Genomic DNA, 19,621 nt, shown 5'->3' on the forward strand with positions numbered 1-19,621 from the left:
CACTCCATTACCCAAACCAATTCAAAGATATGGTTCTCAATTCATCCAGACAGTTTATAACGAGCCTCCAACTCATATGAATAACACTTCAATAATTTAATTTCAAATGAGACTACAACTCATATTATGATCATTTCAATACTTCAATTCATCTACGTTACGCAAACGCAATTAGGATTTCGGGACTTTCACCCTGGACACTCCGGCCAACTTAGTTATCACTGGAGTCCATCCCCTATCTCCTCCCAAATTCGGTTTAGGAGTCCATCCCCTATCTCCTCCCAAACCGTGGAGTACATCCCCTATCTTCTCCCAAACAACATACTTATACAATGTATTTAAACACTTATCATATACAATGATCAAGCAAAGCACATATTCAATGTGTTATTTCATCCGTCATATTCGATGACATACTCATATGATTAGTTTTAATTCACCTAATCATCATGCAGTGTCTACAACAATCAAGGCTATCCTCCACCGATAGCCCAAAACATTTATTTCCAAACAGATAATGAATTATCCAACAGATAAATTATCTACAATCTCAAAGGTGAGTGATTAATTAATCCAACTCCACCATTAAATCTCATAATTACTCAATTTCATTATTTCCAACTCAATTTCATATTTTCATAACTTTCACAAATTAATCATACCAATTAATTCATAACAAATAATTAGGGCTTTTCTCCCCCTTTTCTCAACATTGACCCAAATGTCTAGATATCATCAATAACATCAATAACCTCATTTTAAGACCCAAAATACACAAGTATGGGTTAAAAGAACAAAACCCCTCTTTGTACATTTTGAAACCCTAACACCCAAAATTTCTCAACTTCAACATTTAATCAAAATGACTACAAGTTTATGTCAAAGACCATAAATATGAATAGTTATCCCTACCTCAAATTCCGAAGCTCAAAGGAGAAGAAGGAGGAAACTCGAAAGTGCTCCAAACCCAAGGATTTTCGGATCAAAATGTAGCCCGCACCAAGCTCCACACTTTTTACAAAGGGACTAGGGTAGAAGATCACTAACACTAGATGATTTCTTAGAGAGAAGATGTATTCTAGAGAGAGGAGCTCTCAAATGAGGGTTTTGAAAAGCTAGAGAGAGAGAGAGAGAAGGTCGAAAAGTGATCCAAAATGGCTTTTCTCGGACTGATATATCACACAGTCCGCTCGGGCGTGGAACGCCCCGCTCGAGCGTCAGACACAAACTCACGCTCGAGCGTGAAAGTGAACGCTCGAGCGTCCGACAACCTGTAGGGAAAAATACTGAGGGTTGAATAATCACGCTCGAGCGTCAAAATGCCCGCTTGAGCGGAGGAACAAAAGCAAAGGGCCCACTCGAGCGTCAAAAGCCCCGCTCGAGCGTGAAGGCCAAAATTTGGGCATCAACTCCTGGTTTCCAAACACAACCAACCTGTTTCAAACCTGCCCAACATAACCCAAGACTCAAATACAAGAGTAAAGAATGGGAACGAGTATAAGACAACAACCAACATCCATGGAGCCGAGTCCAGAATACAATTAAACAAATAAGGAAAAATCGGGATCGCTATAACCAGTCCGGTACACAAAATGGTTATTCAAATCCATACATACATAGCCCTTGACTTACAAATAGGATCACAGCAAATGAGAACTTTAGTGCTCTCAACACACACATTTCCACGCCCTCAATTAGGCGGATTCACCACATCTTTTCCTGCACAAAAATCCGGTAGGGTGAGCATAAAGCCTAGTAGGAAATCCTTAACAAAGTATATACATTTTATATAGCTCTCAAGAGATGAATACACATGTCATGCCATGCCTTTTTGAAAATAAAACACATCTTCATCTTTTGAAAACCATCATGCTCAATGATGTTATGCAACTTCAACTGTTCAAAATTTATCAATTTAATTAAAGGGGGCAATAAATACAACTCTGGTAATCCCTAGATCGGTGTCTGCAAGTAGACTATATGAGTACTACCAATTGTCATTTTTACCGGTATTAACCGGAAGGCTCGACACCTATCCACATGACTTTCGGGTCTTTCACCAAGGACACTCAGGCCAACTAAAACAATTTCATCTGCACCACCTATCAAGACTTACCACCGTATTTACCCCAAAACCATTTCATGAAAACCCATTTCCCAACATTCTTTTCTCAATGCAAATTTCCAAAGCTTAACATGGTCCAATGAATTGAAATGCCAATGTATGCTTAATAATGCAATGCAACATTACTTCCATATTCAATTGTTTCACACAATATACCATTGTGATCCAAATTCCCAATCCTCTTTTCAACACAATTCCACAAGATGTATATATATATATACTTTTATACCCAATTCATTCAAGAGAATAACGTAATTCCCACATTTCGAGCAATCTCAACAATTTAGTCAATTCAAGACTAAATCAACATTTTGACAACAATTTCCAAAATAAACAACATTTCTCATTTTTTTTTTCACAAAATTCATCGTTTATATATAAATAAACAATTTTCAAAACATTCATTTATTTTGGTACACAAAATAAATATGACAACATCTTTCAAGGATTTTCAACATCTTTCAAAGAAAAGACCCAATTTCTAGGTTTTCTTACCAAAACCATTCATCTCCAAGGTATTTAGAAGAATCTCCCCAAAATCATCTTTCTTTAATCAATATGGTTCAAAACCTTCAATTTTTATTTTAAAAGGAAAAGAAATTAAACTCTCTTTCAAAATCACTCATCTTCTTGAAATCAACAATCAATTTTTCAAAGCTAATCAAAGGATGATTTCGAAAATCATCTAGATCTTGCAAAAACATATATATAACTCTAAGAAAATCCCTACCTCAAGTTTTGAAGAAGAAATGAGATGAAACCCCCAAAATCAACGGTGTCGAAACTCGATCTTCACCACACACAACGAAGCCCTCGAGATGATAACTAACTTTGGTGAAGAACTTAGGTCTAAATCTCAATGGATTTGGAGAAATCAAAGAGAGAAGATGATTTCTAGAGAGAGAAACTCCCGATCAGGAATTCTGGAGAGTTTTAGAGAGAGAGAGAGGACTAAAAAAGTGATATGAAATATCAGAATCACGAACTGATATAACATGGTCTGGTCGAACGTGGAATGTCCCGCTCGAGCGTCAAATACACTAACCCAGTACTTTTGCTAACAGGACAAACTTCTGGAACCAAACATTCTCCGCTCGAGCGGACAAGCAACTTCGAATGCATTTTGCATTTTTGTTTTAGGGGCGTTGCCCCTCAACCCCGTCAGGGCTCTGCCCTAGGACCCGCCAAGGGGCGCTGCCCCCTGGATCCTCGCGAGCTGACGGGGCAGCTCAACCTTCGCCAGGGCATTGCCCTTGGACCCGCCAAGGGGCGCTGCCCCCTGGACTCCCATGAGCTGACCGGGTAGCTCGACCCCCGACTGGCCCAGTCAAAGTGGCAAAATATGAAAGAAGGATCGAAACTGGGATCGCTACAAAAACCCTAGCTCGGGCAATCACAGCAGCGACGTGGCGATGCTAGGGTTTTGTCACGCCGGTAGCCCCTTCTTCTTCTCTCCCTCATCCTCTCACTGCCGGCAGCCTTTTGCAAAACCCTAGCCACAATTGCCAAGAGAGAGAGTTGGGGTTTTGTCACGCCGTCAATTGTGAAGAGGGAAAGAGAGCTAGGGTTTGTCAGGCTGTCGATCTTGAAGAGAGAGAGAGAGAGAGAGAGAGAGCTAGGGTTTTGTCACGTGATCATCACCGTCAGGCTATCTCGCAACACCAGAGATCGCGGAGAGAGATACATAGAGAGAGCTAGGGTTTAAGAGAGCTAGGGCTTCACTGCCTCTGGTTCGTGGGAGAGAGAATAGAGAAGAGAGAGAGCTCTGGTTCACTGGTTCGTGCAAGAAAGAGAGAAGAAGAGAGAGAGAGCTTTGGTTCGCCGGAAATCACCTCTCTTTCACCGGAAATCGCCTCTCGGAGACGTACGAGAGATAGAAATGAGTTGTGTTTGGTTTATATATATGGCACACTTATAATAACTTGAAATTATGAGGGGCATTTAAGTCATTTTGCCCTTCAAATGGCAGCTGCGTGCTTAAGCTATTTGGAAAAGCTTCTCCTCTCCCATTCAAAGAAAAAGTTGATTTTTGGCTTAAAAAAAAGCTATAATCTGTATTATTAAGCTGAACCAAACACACCAAAATAGCTTAAATTAAGCTAAAAGCTGAAATAAGCTGAAAATAAGCCCTACCAAACAGGGCCTCCCTCCCACTCTCAATCAACACTATTACAATTATTGCCTATAAGTATTTGGTGTGTCATCCAGAAGAGTTGGAGAATATTATAATCGCGTGAAGAGAATGATTTGGTGAATTGTGGATTGAAAAGTAGTATCATAATTTTCATTTTGTTACAAGAGAATATTTGGATAATGAGAAATTCTAAAGATTCACAATAATTTACCCACAATGATATAGCAATAGAGTTGGGTTCAATGTAGAGTTAAGTGTATGACAAATAAAAGATTGACACTTATCATGCCATATCATTGTGGGGTTGCAAATATTTTCTTTTGAGTAATTTTATTTTATTTTTTTCTGTTAGATCAGTTGAATTGAATGATAAATTCTCACAATGAGGCATTTGTAATTTCCAGAATATAATGAGAGAATCTATATTTTTGAAAAATCTATGAAGACATATTTGTTATTTATCGGAGAAAACTCAGGTCACAAGTCAAATTTTAAAATTTTTGGAATAATAGCTCCAAATTCTATATTTTTTAGGGTCAAAAAAACAATAATTTGAAAGATCATATTATTCTTATCTATATATCTATCTGTTACCGTCAATATCACTTATTTATCCAAATATTATTTATCTGTCAACTTATTTCTCCACATGTCATCGTCATATTTGTTCATATATCGCCTATATGTCCAACTGATTTGTCTATTTTGTCCATCTAATCTATCTATTTGTCTGTCCAAATTGCCACCACCAACGGCTACGCTAATAACTTTATGACGACTTTTCCAACCATTTTCCAGCAGTAGTCTGATGATCTAGCGGCAATAAGATACAAATAGAAAAAAATAAATAAATTTAAACAATAAATTTTCACTAAATAATTTCATTATCATCCTTATTATTATTTACAGGTAAATTAAAAACACACGCCCTAAGGTTTACTTAAATTACAAATTACCCCTGTGGTTTTAGAAATTACATTATGCCCCTTAAGGTTTCTAATTTCATAACAAATAGGTCCTTTTATTAATAAATCATCAAGTTAATTAACAGTTTTTAATAATGTTAAAATTTTATTTCAATTAATTATTTAGATGATTTTATTATTATATACGTGAACAGTTAGAAATTTTATTTTTTCAATTAATTCTGTTAAATAAAAATTTTTAACAGAGAGGTATTTGTAATTTTTCAAATTATAGAGGTCAATTCGTATTTTAAGCAAATTTCATAAGGTGTATTTATAATTTACCCTTATTTATAGTAGGGGTGTTTGGAAAGATGGTTGAAGTAAAATAGCTCACTAAAAGACAAAATATGTTAAAATAATTAATAAAGTAAAATGTCACATATAACTCATAATCATTTCATTTGTTCTCTCACAACCATCAAATCAATTACAGAAAAAACGGCCAACTAATACTCCAAATACAACTTTTTTAACCAAATTAAAATAACCAAAAAATACCCAACTAAAATAATCAACTATCCGAACAAGGCCATAATTTATTCGGGGGCTGAAATTTTGGTTACTAGAGAGACAGAAAATAAAAGCACCAAGGCCTCGTTTGTTTTGGAAGATAGAGGTGAGATTGAGATTGAGATAGAGGTGTGGCCCACTATATGTTGTGTTTGTTTTGAGAGATGGAGAGGGGATTCATAATCCTATGGGATTAGGAATGGACGTTGGTGTTAGGATTGAGATGAAGGAGGTGGAAATAATATTAAGAAATTAGTCCCATGAGATTAGGTTTTTTTATTTTTTATTTACATATTGGACATTTTTTTTAACATTAATGTTAAATATTTTTGTATTTTTTATTAAGTAAAATCATAATTTTATTTATTTTAATATTTTTTATTTCTTTTATAGGGTAATAATTTAACAATCCCTACATTAACAATTACCATTAAAATAAATATAATTTTACTTAATCCCTTCGCTAACCATTGCGGCTATCAATCTCCCCCGTTCTATTTTGAAAACAAACGGGCCCACACTCTCGCTAACCAAAATCATGGTTTTAAGATCCAGCAATCCCACTGCATCACATGATACACATTTGATTTTGATTTTGAATTTCCAATTTAAGTTTGAAATTCAAACTAAGGAAATTATGTATATATATGTTTAATGTATATATAGACTGATCTGTATGTAGATATGCATGTGTGTTGTTTATATGTATATTGTTTACCTCGAAATCCAAATAACCTGAAGAGATTGGTTGAAAAAAGAAAAAAGGAAAACAAAGATGATTCAGGTGGAGTGATCTACACTTTGTTTTGTTTTGTCGATTCTTTTCCTTAAAAAAAAATTTACAAAAAAAGAAAAAAAAAAGAAAAAAATATTTCTTTGCTTCAAGCTCACCTCCATTTTGTCAGAACTTGCTTACGTTTCCATAATTAGTGATTTTGAGACAATTTTTGCAATGAATGTTGTAAATAAATGAAAGTTATTCGTGAAAGAAATTTGTGAAACCCGAGTAGTGCTGGAGAGGAGGTGGTGGGCGTGGTAGAGAGGTGGGGGATGGTGGGAGAGATGTGGGGGATAGTTGTGATGTAACGCCCTCAAAATAATACGTAAATCCAACATCTAACAGTTCTATATAAATGAAAGATAGGTCACTTTTCCATACATACATCAGAGTTAATATTACAAAAGAGTATTTCATATAAGTAACAAATGTTTACAACAATAATAAAATGCCCTACGGGCTTACATCTTTCCAAGTTGCTACTTGGTTACACATAAGAAGAGTTTTAACTCTTTTACCAGTAAAGCCCTCGGCTTGCATTTACATGTAATCAATAAAACAAATAGCAAAGTGGTTCAATTCCGAAAACTTCCTAAGCAAAGATCTTGAACTTGGCACGTCTCCTGTACCTGAAAATGGTGTCCCAAGAAGGGTGAGCCAAAGACCAATAGAGATAAACTAAACCCAATATGAGAAATAACTAAAACATTATCATTCGACAAATGACTAACACGTGCAGACCAATTCATACCCTTCTCATCTCCCGACAACAAATACATCCATGCCACCATCCACTTCCCTTATTTCTCCAATTCAATTCCTCAATATGGTTCATTATCGAACCAAACAATTTAGGTGAGACTACAGCTCGACTCATTAATACATCCGCTATCCATGATTCAAAATGAGACTACATCTCATGTAATTAATACTCCAATTAACAATTCTATTCATGCACTTCAATTTATAAGGTTTCGGGACTTTCATCCCGGACATTCTAGCCAGCTTAGTTATCTATGGAGTCTATCCCTCATCATTCCCCAATCAAGGATACATACACAATGTATTTAAGCATATAACCACATATGGAGTACATTCCCTATCTCCTCCCAAACCAAGATACACAAACAATGTGTTAAAATATATGAACCCATATGGAGTACATCCCCTATCTCCTCCCAAACAAAAATGCATAAATAATGTGTTAAAGTATATGAACACATATGGAGTACATCCCATATCTCCTCCCAAACAAAAATACATAAATAATGTGTTAAAGTATATGAACACATATGGAGTACATCCCTTATCTCCTCCCAAACAAAAATACATAAATAATGTGTTAAAGTATATGAACACATATGGAGTACATCCCCTATCTCCTCCCAAACAAAAATACATAAATAATGTGTTAAAGTATATGAACACATATGTGTGTGGAGTGCATCCCCTATCTCCTCCAACATACTGGAGTACATCCCCTATCTCCTCCCAAACAAATATACATATATAATGTATTTCAGCACTTCATCACATACAATAATCAATCAATACACATATTTGCTGTATTAATCTAACTGTCATATTCAATGACATAACAAGTTCGACTAGTTTCAGTTCTCCCTAATCAACATGCAATGTCTACAACAATCAAGACTATCCTCCACCGATAGCCCAAAGCAATTATCTCTAAACAAATAGTAAATTTATCAACCGATAAAATATCGACATTTTCATGGGTGAGTGATTAAATTATCCAACTACACCCTTCAATATCATAATTTATCCAATTTCATGGATATCAACTCAAGTTCATATTTCCACATTTTCCCCAAATTAATTATACAAATTAATTTATTTCAAAAATTAGGGCATTTTCCCTTTTTCTCAAATATTGGTCCTAAGACCAAATTTCACCAATTTGACTCTCAAACTCAAATTTCCAAGTCTGTAAATACACGTGGAGTTATTAAACACAAAACCCCTCTTTTATAAATTACAAACCAAACCCTAACTTTTCCAAAATTACCCAACAACACCAACAAATCAAAATGACAAATATTTAAGTCAAAACCCATAAGAAGGAGTAGGATATCCCTATCTCGAAATTAGAAGCCCAAAGGAGTAGATGAAGAAAAACTAAAGTGCTCCGTTCTGATTAAAACAAAGCCCTCGCGACCCTTTACCTTTCTTACAAAGAACTTAGGGTAGAAACACACTAAAAATATATAGAGAGAAGATGTATATATAGAGAGAGAGAGGTCAGATCTAGGGTTTGAGTGAAAAAAGAGATGAAAAAGTGAAGTGTAATCCCGCTGCTGTCTACTGATATAACACAGGCTCGCTCGAGCGAAGGATTGGTCGCTCGAGCGACCAAACACAAAGAACCCTTGCTCGAGCGAAGAAAGTCTCGGTCGAGCCAACAATTCAAAGTTTTAGGTCTGCAACCCAGAAGCACGCTCGAGCGACAGAATGCTCGCTCGAGCGAAGACACCCAAAACATAAACCTCGCTCGCTCGAGCAAAGAATTGCAACCTTCAGGTTCAGAACCAGACGCAGATGCAAGCTCGAGCGAAGGACTCCTCGCTCGAGCCACCAGATACAAAAATCAACTCTTGCTTGAGCGAAGGAACCCTGGCTCGAGTGAAGGATCTATAACACAGAGCTCGCTCGAGCGACAAAAGGCTCGCTCGAGCGAAGGACCAAAATTCTGGGCAGCAACCATTTGCTCCCAAACACACCCAACCTGTAACAATCTTGCCCAAAACATCCTATATCTCAAATACAAAGTATTGAAGGACGGAAAGAAACAAATACAACAACTGACATCTACGGAACCAAGTCCGGATTACAATAACCAATGGAGGGAAAACTGGGATCGCTATAGGTGAGAGAGAGTGGGTGAGTTAGGGTTAGGGTTTTCAAACAGGGAAGAAGAGAATGAAATGAAAATTTTGTCTTTTTACACTAAAATTTGACTTTTGACTCTTTGTTTTTCATGCCAACTCTTAAAATAGGCTCGTGTGACACAAAATCTGTTAATTTGGACAAAATTAGTAACAGTAGGGAGGTAAAGTGCAAACTGGGTCAAAATCACATGAGGGCACTTTGCATATATTTAAATGCCAGAGGATAAAAATGCCCTAAGCAAATACCATAAATAACATTTAACTCTTATAATTTTTACTTAGCTAAAACCCAAAATGTAGAATTGATGTATTGAATTTAGGAAATTTCAAGTGGAAAGCTTTGTGCTTGAAAGAGTCACGTTGGTGGAGTGTGTTAGCCTCTTACTCGTTTAACATGTTTGTGTCAAATTGATGAATGGTAATTTTTGAGTTTTGCTCATTAAATGTTTGTTAATATACTATACTAAACTGTACTTCAGTGTAATAGCTGGTTAGGCCATGATTTTCCTCAAGAGCTAGACAAATATTGCCACAGGGCTTGATCCACGTAATAGAGCTGCATAACCCAATACAACCATACTTGCGTTGCGTGCATTATTAACCACTCAGATTGAATTTTACTTGAAGTCATTAACAAATTCTTAGGGCTCTTTAACCATTTTATGGTTTTTTTAAACATGTTAAAAAAAATTAGAGGTATATCGAACTTACTTCTCAAACTACTTGAAAATATAGTTTCTAAACATGTTTTTCTTGAAAGCATGTTTAGTAACCATGCGTTTTAGTTTCCTATTTATATTCAAACTCTGGTGGAAACATGATTACTAACCACGTTTCTAATAAAAAGTGTGGCCAGCAACCATGCTTTCTCTACACTTCAATTATTAGCACACTTCTCCAAATCTAATTTCAAATGAGGAAATTTAAAAGCATGTTTAGTAATGGCGCTTTCACATAGTTTGGGACTTAATAGCACAAAACTCCTATGGGGCCTTGCTCATCATTCGGAACCTTGCTCCCACCCCCGTCCCGGCCCCCCACTACTGCCCCGCTTATGCTCCGAACGAAAAACTCTTCTATAGGGCCTTTGCTCATCCACTCACATTCCTGCCCCCGCCCAAGCCCTCGCTTCGGCTTTGTGCAACTATGGTTTGGGAATAAAATGCAAAAGATCCCTAGTTTTTTAAATAAAGTTTTGGAAAAACATAAAATTGTTAAAAAGCCAATTCTTAGCTGCATGATGAAGTAAAAAAATAATAATGTTGCTCCCTTGAATTTACCTTATATTTCCATTATTTTGGTGGTTGAAAGCGCTATGCAAAACAATATTTTAAAATTTTCATTGAACATTTGCCCAACTTCAGTTGGCTGTTAAATTTTTTCTTTGTAATGAATTCCTAAAATCCATAAAATTACACTTAAATATTATCAGAATCAAAGATCCATTGATTTTGATAATATCATAACCTTAAAATGTAGATTGGTGATTTAACCAAAGTTATACCTTGAAAGAGTGGAATGGTTAAGTGGAACTTACATACCCATCCGACACAAATGGCACAAGGCTTTGTTGAGTTGGATAAGTTGAATTGAGTTGTGTTTGAGAGGGGGTTGGGGGGAAACCTGAGGTGGTACTTGAAATAGTGTCTCACATATAAACCAAGGAGTTGAATGCTACTAAAGTAGTGCCCTTTCATGTGGATGTCCCTTTTACCATTTGTCCATGGTTCTTGTATGACATCATATCAATTATCAATGTTCAATCCAACATCCATACACATTTGTGCTAACTATTCTACAACATAAAAGAGAGAAAATATGAAAGAATCCCTTGGCGTCATTCGGCTTTTTCCTTTAATTGGGAAAGAACAAATGAGTTGCTCTCTTTCAATCCTAATACTATGATATGATTTTCTAGAAGGATATAACTTGAGGATAGGAGATTATTTCACGTTATGGTGTTTGGCACAACAAACATAACATGAAATAAGGCAAGTAAAATTCTTGATACAACTCAATGCATATTATATAATTGGTCCACTTTGAAATTAGGAATTTTGAAATTTTTTAAGGTTCATGCAGAAGTTGATTGCTATGGAAAACCAACCTGAATTGGCAGGTCATAGTGTCTCATTCTGTGTTTATGAAAATGGCCTAGAAGGGGGTGATAAGACAGTTCTTTTGTTTTTTCTTCACTAGTCCTCAATGACCAATCTCAATTTTTCTAACTATTCAGTATGTTTAAACTTTGAAAGTGATTCAATGTGTCTTACACCCCATGAGTTTATTACTTACGCTTATGATATCTGATTGAATTATAGAAATATATCTATCAAAGGGTCAAGTTGTGCTTACTTTTCTAATTAATTTATCTCAAATATCTTTAATTTGCTTTAGTTGATTAATTAGAGCTAGGTTTTATTGTTAAGTCTAATGTAAAAGTACTTATGTGAAATCAAGTTCAATGGAAGGATGCTAACTCCATTCTCAATTGATCACAATTGTACACACACATGATCTTTTGAAATATATGATCATTCACATAAATAATTATAGAGATTTATATGATGGCTCAAATGCATACATTCATCTCATACATAGAACATATTTAAAATAAAGAGCAAGATTGTAAAGATATCAACAAATAATATATAGTGGTTTGGCCACTCTTCTCCAACCTTCTTGGGTGAAGCATCCATGATTTTGTAAGATTTCTGAATGTTTTCTGTATATTCAATTGACTCAAAAAACAAAGGATACATCTGATTATATAGTACTCCTAACCCTAAGACTAAAAAGGAAACGAAAATATTCGCCTAATCTCAATATATACACACTACACTACACTACCATATATATATATATATATATACATATATTCACAATATTCTCACACTCCTGCTCAAACTCAAGGTGTTTTAGCAGAAAATACTGACAGTTTACCGAGAAGAAATTGAAATCGGGCAATGGTGTGAGTCTTGGTAAAGAAGTCAACAAGTTGCAGAGCCGAAGTGACGAAAGAAAGTGAGATAGAGCAAGACTGTAGATGCTGACGAACAAAGTGACAATCAATCTCAATGTGCTTGGTTCGCTCATGGAAGACATTGTTATGTGCATTTTGAATAGCACTGTGGTTGTCACAATAGAGGAAGGTCGGAGAAGACTGAGGGACACCTAAGTCAGAGAGAAGACAACGAAGCCAAACAACTTCAGCAGTAGCATGAGCCATAGCACGATATTTAACTTCGGCAGTGGAGCAAGCAACAACAATTTCTTTCTTTCTTTTCTAAGAGATCAAGGAATCTCCAAGAAACATACAGAAACCAGATGTGGACTTGCGATCAGTAACATCACCAGCCCAATCAGGATCAGTATAGGCCATCAAATCCAGAGAGGAAGTAGAGGACAATAGTAAACCTTGAAATATAGTACCTCAGAGATAGCAAAGAATCCGAACCAATGCAGCCCAATGTGTGAAGTGAGGAGCAAAGACAAACTGGCTAACCACATGAACAACATAGGCAAGATCAGGATGAGTAACCGTTAGATAGACTAAGCAACTCATGAGCTCTCGATATAAAGTAGGATCATCCAGAAAAACACCATCAATAGTGTTGAGCTTGACATTAAGCTCAATGAGAGTATCAGAAATCTTAGTGTCAGTAAGACCGGCCCGATGAATAACCTCATTAGCATACTTGGGCTGAGATAAAAAGTAGCCCTTAGGAGAAGAAGCGCCCTCAATACCAAGAAAATACCGCAATGGGCCCAGATCCTTCATTTCAAAGGTGCGAAAAAGATGCTGCTTGACCTTAAATATAGCAAAAAAGTCAGAACCAGTGATGATCATATCATCCACATACAACAATAACGCAACAAATCCAGCAAAGGTTTGGAGAAGAAATAAAATAGAGTCTTGGGCACAAAGATGAAACCCCAGCTCAGTACTAGCAGTCTGAAAGCAATCATACCTAGAACGAGGAGACTGCTTCAAACCATACAGAGCACGCCGAAGGTGACAAACTTGTCCGGCCAGAGAGAGGACGCATGTAAACCTCCTCAGTGAGATGGCCATTAAGAAAAGCATTCTTAACATTTGTCTGAGAAAGAGGCCAAGAACAAACAGTAGCGACAGAGATCAAAGTATGAATAGTAGTCATCTTGGCAACAGGAGAAAAGGTCTCTTCATAATCAGTACCATACTCCTGTGAGGAACCTTTGGCAACCAGACGAGCTTTGTAGCGCTCAAGAGAACCATCAAAATGAGTCTGGACTTTGTAGACCCATTTGCAACCAACCAGATTCTTTCCAGCAGATAAAGGAACCAACTTCCAAGTACTAGTTTTCTGTAAAGCAGACAACTCATCCTCCATAGCTTGAACTCAATGAGGATCCTAACAGGCCTCCTTATAAGATTGAGGTTTTGAAAAAGAGTGAATAGCAGACAAAAAAGTACGATATGAAGCAGAAAAACATGTATTAGACTAACTCAACCTGTTTGGAGGATGACTCGCTCAAGTAGGATATCGGGGTGCAGTGGGATCAGAGTCGTCAGAAGCAGAAGGATTAACAGCAGGGGTAGAGACAACTGGTGGAGGAGGAACTTTGCTATGAGAATAAACTAACAACAGAGGAGGAGAAGAAACCAAAGAAGGAGAAGCAGCCAGAGGTGAAGTAGGAGGAGAAGATGGAACAAGTTCAGGAGGAACGGTGGAGATGTACTCATCAGACAGGACCTCAGAAGGAAACAGATCAATATGAACCAAATCCTTTTTGAAAACTGGGGCGGTGAGTGGAGGAAGCTAAAAATAAGGTAGACGTTCGAGAAAGGCAATATGGCAAGAGACATAAAGGCGATGGGAAACAGGGTCATAACAACGATAGCCGTTCTAAGTGAGATTATAACCGAAAAAGATACATAGGACAGACCAGACACTAAGTTTGGTCCTATCCTTACGGGGCAAAAGGACAAAACAAGTAGACCGAAACATGAAGGAGGGAGTAATTAGGAAGTTGAGAAAATAGAGCCGTATAAGGAGACCGACCAGAAAGAAGAGGGGTAGGCATACGGTTGAGAAGAAAAGCAACAGTAAGAACTGTCTCACCCCAAAATGGAGCCGGAACAGAGGCAGAGAGAATGAGAGATCTAGCTATCTCAAGGAGATGACGGTGTTTACGCTCAGCTCGACCATTTTGGGCAGGTGTGTCAGTACAAGAAGTTTGGTGAATGCTACCCAATTTGGCCAAATATTCACAGAGTTCATTTTTAAAGTATTCGTCGCCCAAGTCAAACCGCAACAATTTAATAGTAGACCCAAACTGTGTAGTGACCATAGACTGGAAAGTACGGTATATCTGGTAGAAATCTGACTTAGGAGTCATAAGATAAACCCAAGTGCAACGGGTGTAGTCATCAACAAATGACACATAGTATGCAGAACCCCCTTTAGTGAGAATAGGAGAAGGGCCCTAAACATTAGTATGAATTAAAGAAAATAGTGTATCAGATATAGAAGCACTTTTATGAAAAGATAATGCTATCATGTTAGTAAGTTTACACCCCGACATTCAGTAAGTTCACTAGGAGAAACTTTACCTAATATACCAGACTGAGCTAAAGACCGTAAATGATCAGCAGATAAATGCCCTAATCTAGAATGCCACAAGTAGAAAGGACTAGACAAAGAACCTAACTAAAATGAGGAAAAGGCAGTCATAGACAGATGCAAGCTCTCCACCACATAGAGGTCTTCAACTCTACGGCCAGTCCCAATTTGCTGCTTAGACGTCCAATCCTGCACAGAACTGATAGATGAAGAAAAGATAACATTAAAACCGAAGGTATCAAGCTGATTGATAGATAATAAACTGACAGATAACTGAGGAACATAAAGGACAGATGGAATAGAAATAACAGACATAGCAGATGGTAAGCAGACCCAACAGATATAACAGACATACCAGACCCATTAGCAGCATTAATAGTAACAGGAAAGGGAGAGGGAGTACAATTTTGAAGTAATGAGAGATGAGGAGTCATATGATGAGAGGCACTAGAGTCAAAAATCTAGACAGGCGGAGAGACACCTGAAGAAGACCCAAGCAAACCTAAATGAAGAGAGGAAACAATTGAGGCAGATGGAGATGGTCAAGTAGTAGGCAGGATATGCTAAAGCTGACTAATTCAAGCACTCAAGGAAGCCAAGTTAGGATCAAGAGTCGGAGCAAATACAATATAAACGACGAAAGGAGCTCGGAAGTGGTTCTGAGATTGCTGAAAAGACGAGGTAGGCATACGTCCCTTCTTGGGACAGTGGGGCTTCCAATGGCCCCTCTGATGGTAGAAGGCACACTCATCTAATGCCAGTGGCCCCTTCTTGGGCTTTACAGAAGATTGAAGCTGATGGGTAGATGGAATCAATGACAGTAGAGGCTGAGTAGAAGCCAATAAGACAAATGAAGAAAGAGCTTGAATCTTATCATTTGACATCTTCATGAACCAAAAACAGAGAACCAATTGAGCTAAGTGTAATAAACAAGAGACTGATGGGTCAAACTCTAATAATCCAAAACTAGAACTGGAAAGGTCACAGGGTAATAAACAGAAAGCTTATAGGCCATAACGTAATAAACCCAAAACAAAGTTGATGGGTCAACCATAATATACGCAAAACAAAACCTGATTTAGATGGTCAAATATGACCATAGGGAGAAGGGAGAAGCAGTCACGAATCAGAGGAGTGAGGAGTCAACCAAGACGGAGACATGATGAGCTGCGAGGACAAACTGCGAAGAAGAGTTGACTAGATGAGTCGAGCAGCTCGATGGGTCCACTGAGACGACTCACTCGCGAGACGAAGAATCCAGACGAAGCACTCGTAGACGAAACAAATGGATCACCCAAGTCATGAACAAAGATCAAACCAAAGGAGTTTGATCATGTACTAGACCAATCGAAAAAGAGAGAACTCGATCAAACGAATGAATCACGAGCAAGTTGAACCAGTTCAAGCGTAACCCTTGCCACCACAAAATCAGAAACCACAAAGCTCTGATACCATGTATGATTTCTGAATGTTTTTTGTATATTCCATTGACTCAAAAAACAAAGGATACATCTGATTATATAGTACTCCTAACCCTAAGATTAAAAAGGAACGAAAATGTTCACCTAATCTCAATGAAAATATTCACCTAATCTTAACGAAAATATTCACCTAATCTCAATATATACACACTACACTATCATATATATACGTATATGCACAATATTCTCACAGATTCATCCAAACAACTGGTGACTTACAATGGGCATGTTAGCACCCACCTAATTTCTCCTCATAAAGGCAATCTCTAGGATTTGAAGAATGTTTCTCCTAGCCTAATCTAAAACCCACTAATCTACCTATTGTCTCCTATTCAAGTACTACACTAGGATTTGATGAAGGTTTCTCCTAGGCTAACTTACAACCTACTAACCTCCCTAATATTTTGTCTTGAAGAACAACACTATGATTTTTTCTAGGTTTTCACACAAAGGGCTCACCTAAAACCCACTACTTCAAGTCTATACCTAGAACCCACCACATTGGGTTTTACAAGGTCACCGTCAGCCTCTTCCTCAATTCAGAATTCAACAAGTTTCTAGGATCACCTACAACCTCAACCACAATCCTTAATTCACAATGGGTTCCCCCACAACCTTTTTCACAATGCACAACTCACAATGGGTAGCCTACTACCAGAAACTATAAGAGTCAAACAAGCATTCCAAGTCTTACCCCCAATGTAACGCCCTCAAAATAATAACATTAAAACCCATCACTAGACATGTATTGATATAAAAGAAACCATTTATATTCATCAGAGTAGTTCTTACAATGGTATTACATGTTAACAACAAAAGCAAATGCCCTATGGGCTTACAGCTTTCCAAGTCAACACCTGGTTACACAAAAGAAGAGTACTAACTCTATACAAAATAAGCCCTTGGCTTGATATACATGTAACACTAACAAAATAAACAAAAAAAAAGTCTTCAACTCTCATCATCATCCAAGCTATGTCCTTGGAGGTGGCATGCTACCTGTACCTGAAAATAATGTCCCATATAGGGTGAGGCAACGCCCAGTAGAGATATGCTAAACACAGTATGAGCAATGACTAAGACATCAGCAATTGATAAATGTTCAATTTCCATAAACCAATTCATAACCCATTTCCATTTCATGACCACTATGTTCATGTTTCATTTCAATTTCCATTTCTTATCAATTTCACAATCTACATCAATGGCTCAGAACCTGGCCAACCACTTATATGAGACAGTGACCCATATTAAACATTTCCCATTTTACAATAGATAAACATACTAGTTGTATCAACATCTCAACAGATAAGCATACAAGCTGTATCCACATTTCAACAGATATGCATATTAGCTATATCAACACTTCCAATGATAAGCATATGAGCTGTATCAACACTTCCAAAGATAAGAATATGAGCTATATCAACACATTATCTGAGAAGCATATGAGTTGTATCAGTGGAGTCCATCCCCTATCTCCTCCCAAACAACATCCGGTTTAGAGGTCCATCCCCTATCTTCCCCTAAACAGTGGAGTACATCCCCTATCTCCTCCTACACACACAATGTATACACACAGAGGTCATATACACAATTAATCAATACATAACGTTAATGTATTCTATCAACCGTCATACTCTATGACATATCCAATTGATTAGTTTTAGTTTGCCTAATCATCATGCATTGTCTACAACAATCAAAACTACCCTCCACCGGTAGCCCAAGCAATTATTTCTAAACAGATAATAAAAGCCCCAACAGATAAAATATCAATGTCTTCAAAAGTGAGCGATTAATAAATCTAACTCCACTATTTAACCATATAATGAACCAATTTCATTATTTCCAACTCAATTCCATATAGCTACAATTTTCCCAAATTAATTATACCAATTAATTTTAAACAACAAATTAGGGATTTTACCCCCAACTCTCAATATCAACTCAAAGGTTCAAATATCACCAACCAACAACTATATCATCATTTTGAAACCCAAAATACATACTATGAGCCCAAAATCACAAAACCCTTTTTAACACATTTTGAAACCCTAAGTCCCAAAATCAACCATTTAAACAATAAGCTCAAAATCTAGGTTAAAACCCATAAGAGTGAGTAGGAATCCCTACCTCAAATTCGGAGTTCAAGGAAAGAAGGTGAAGAAACTCAACGTGCTCCAAAACTCAATATTTTCGGATCAATGTGTAACTCTCGACGATCAACCCAACTCTTACAAAGGCCGAAGGGAAGGGAAACACTCTAACTAGATCAAACCCTAGACAGAAGGTAGTTTCTAGAGAGAGGAACTCTCAAAATGTCTTTTTACAAAGTGAGAGAGAAAGAGAGAATGTAAAAAGTGAATTTAAAACGCCCAGCTGCCAACTGATATACGACATTCCCGCTCGAGCGGAAAACACAACGCTCGAGCGTCAAGAACAAAAAACTAGGTCCGCTCGAGCGCAATAAGTCCCGCTCGAGCGCCAAGACACAAGAATAAAGTACATCCGCTCGAGCGCGTAAACCAGTCCGCTCGAGTGTAGATTTTCCCCTCCCAGAACTTACACCAAAGAGTACTACCCGCTCGAGCGCCACTGCTCGAGCGCAAAGAAACCTGTTCGAGCGTGAAAAACATGCTTGCAGAAGTTCTGCAGAGCACCAAAATACAGGGAGCGTGCCATCTCCGCTCGAGCGCAAGAAGACCCGCTCGAGCGGACCTCCAGAAAACTGGGCAACAAAGAATTGAAACCAAAGCCTAACCAACCTGTAACAACTCTGCCCAATACATCCTAAAACTCAATCAAGTGGAATTAAAGGATGACAACAGGGTATACCACCACCAACACCACGGAACCGAGTCCAGAATACAACAGAACAGTAAAGGGACAACCGGGATCGCTATACCCAACCTTTGCAATTTGCAAAATAAATATCAATGTGTGGTAAACTTGTCTCAACAATACACTAACAGGAAAAATTTATACAATCCCAAGGGGTTGGCCTAGTGACAAGGCCTTGGGTCTTGGGGGTGTGCTCTCTCCCCGGTGCCAAAAAAAAAAAAAAAAAAAGAAGGAAGAATTTATACCTTAAATTGAAGCCCAAAAGT

This window comes from Camellia sinensis, chromosome 15, assembly GCF_055761805.1.
Source record: "Camellia sinensis isolate YWXY chromosome 15, ASM5576180v1, whole genome shotgun sequence".
Taxonomy (NCBI): domain Eukaryota; kingdom Viridiplantae; phylum Streptophyta; class Magnoliopsida; order Ericales; family Theaceae; genus Camellia; species Camellia sinensis.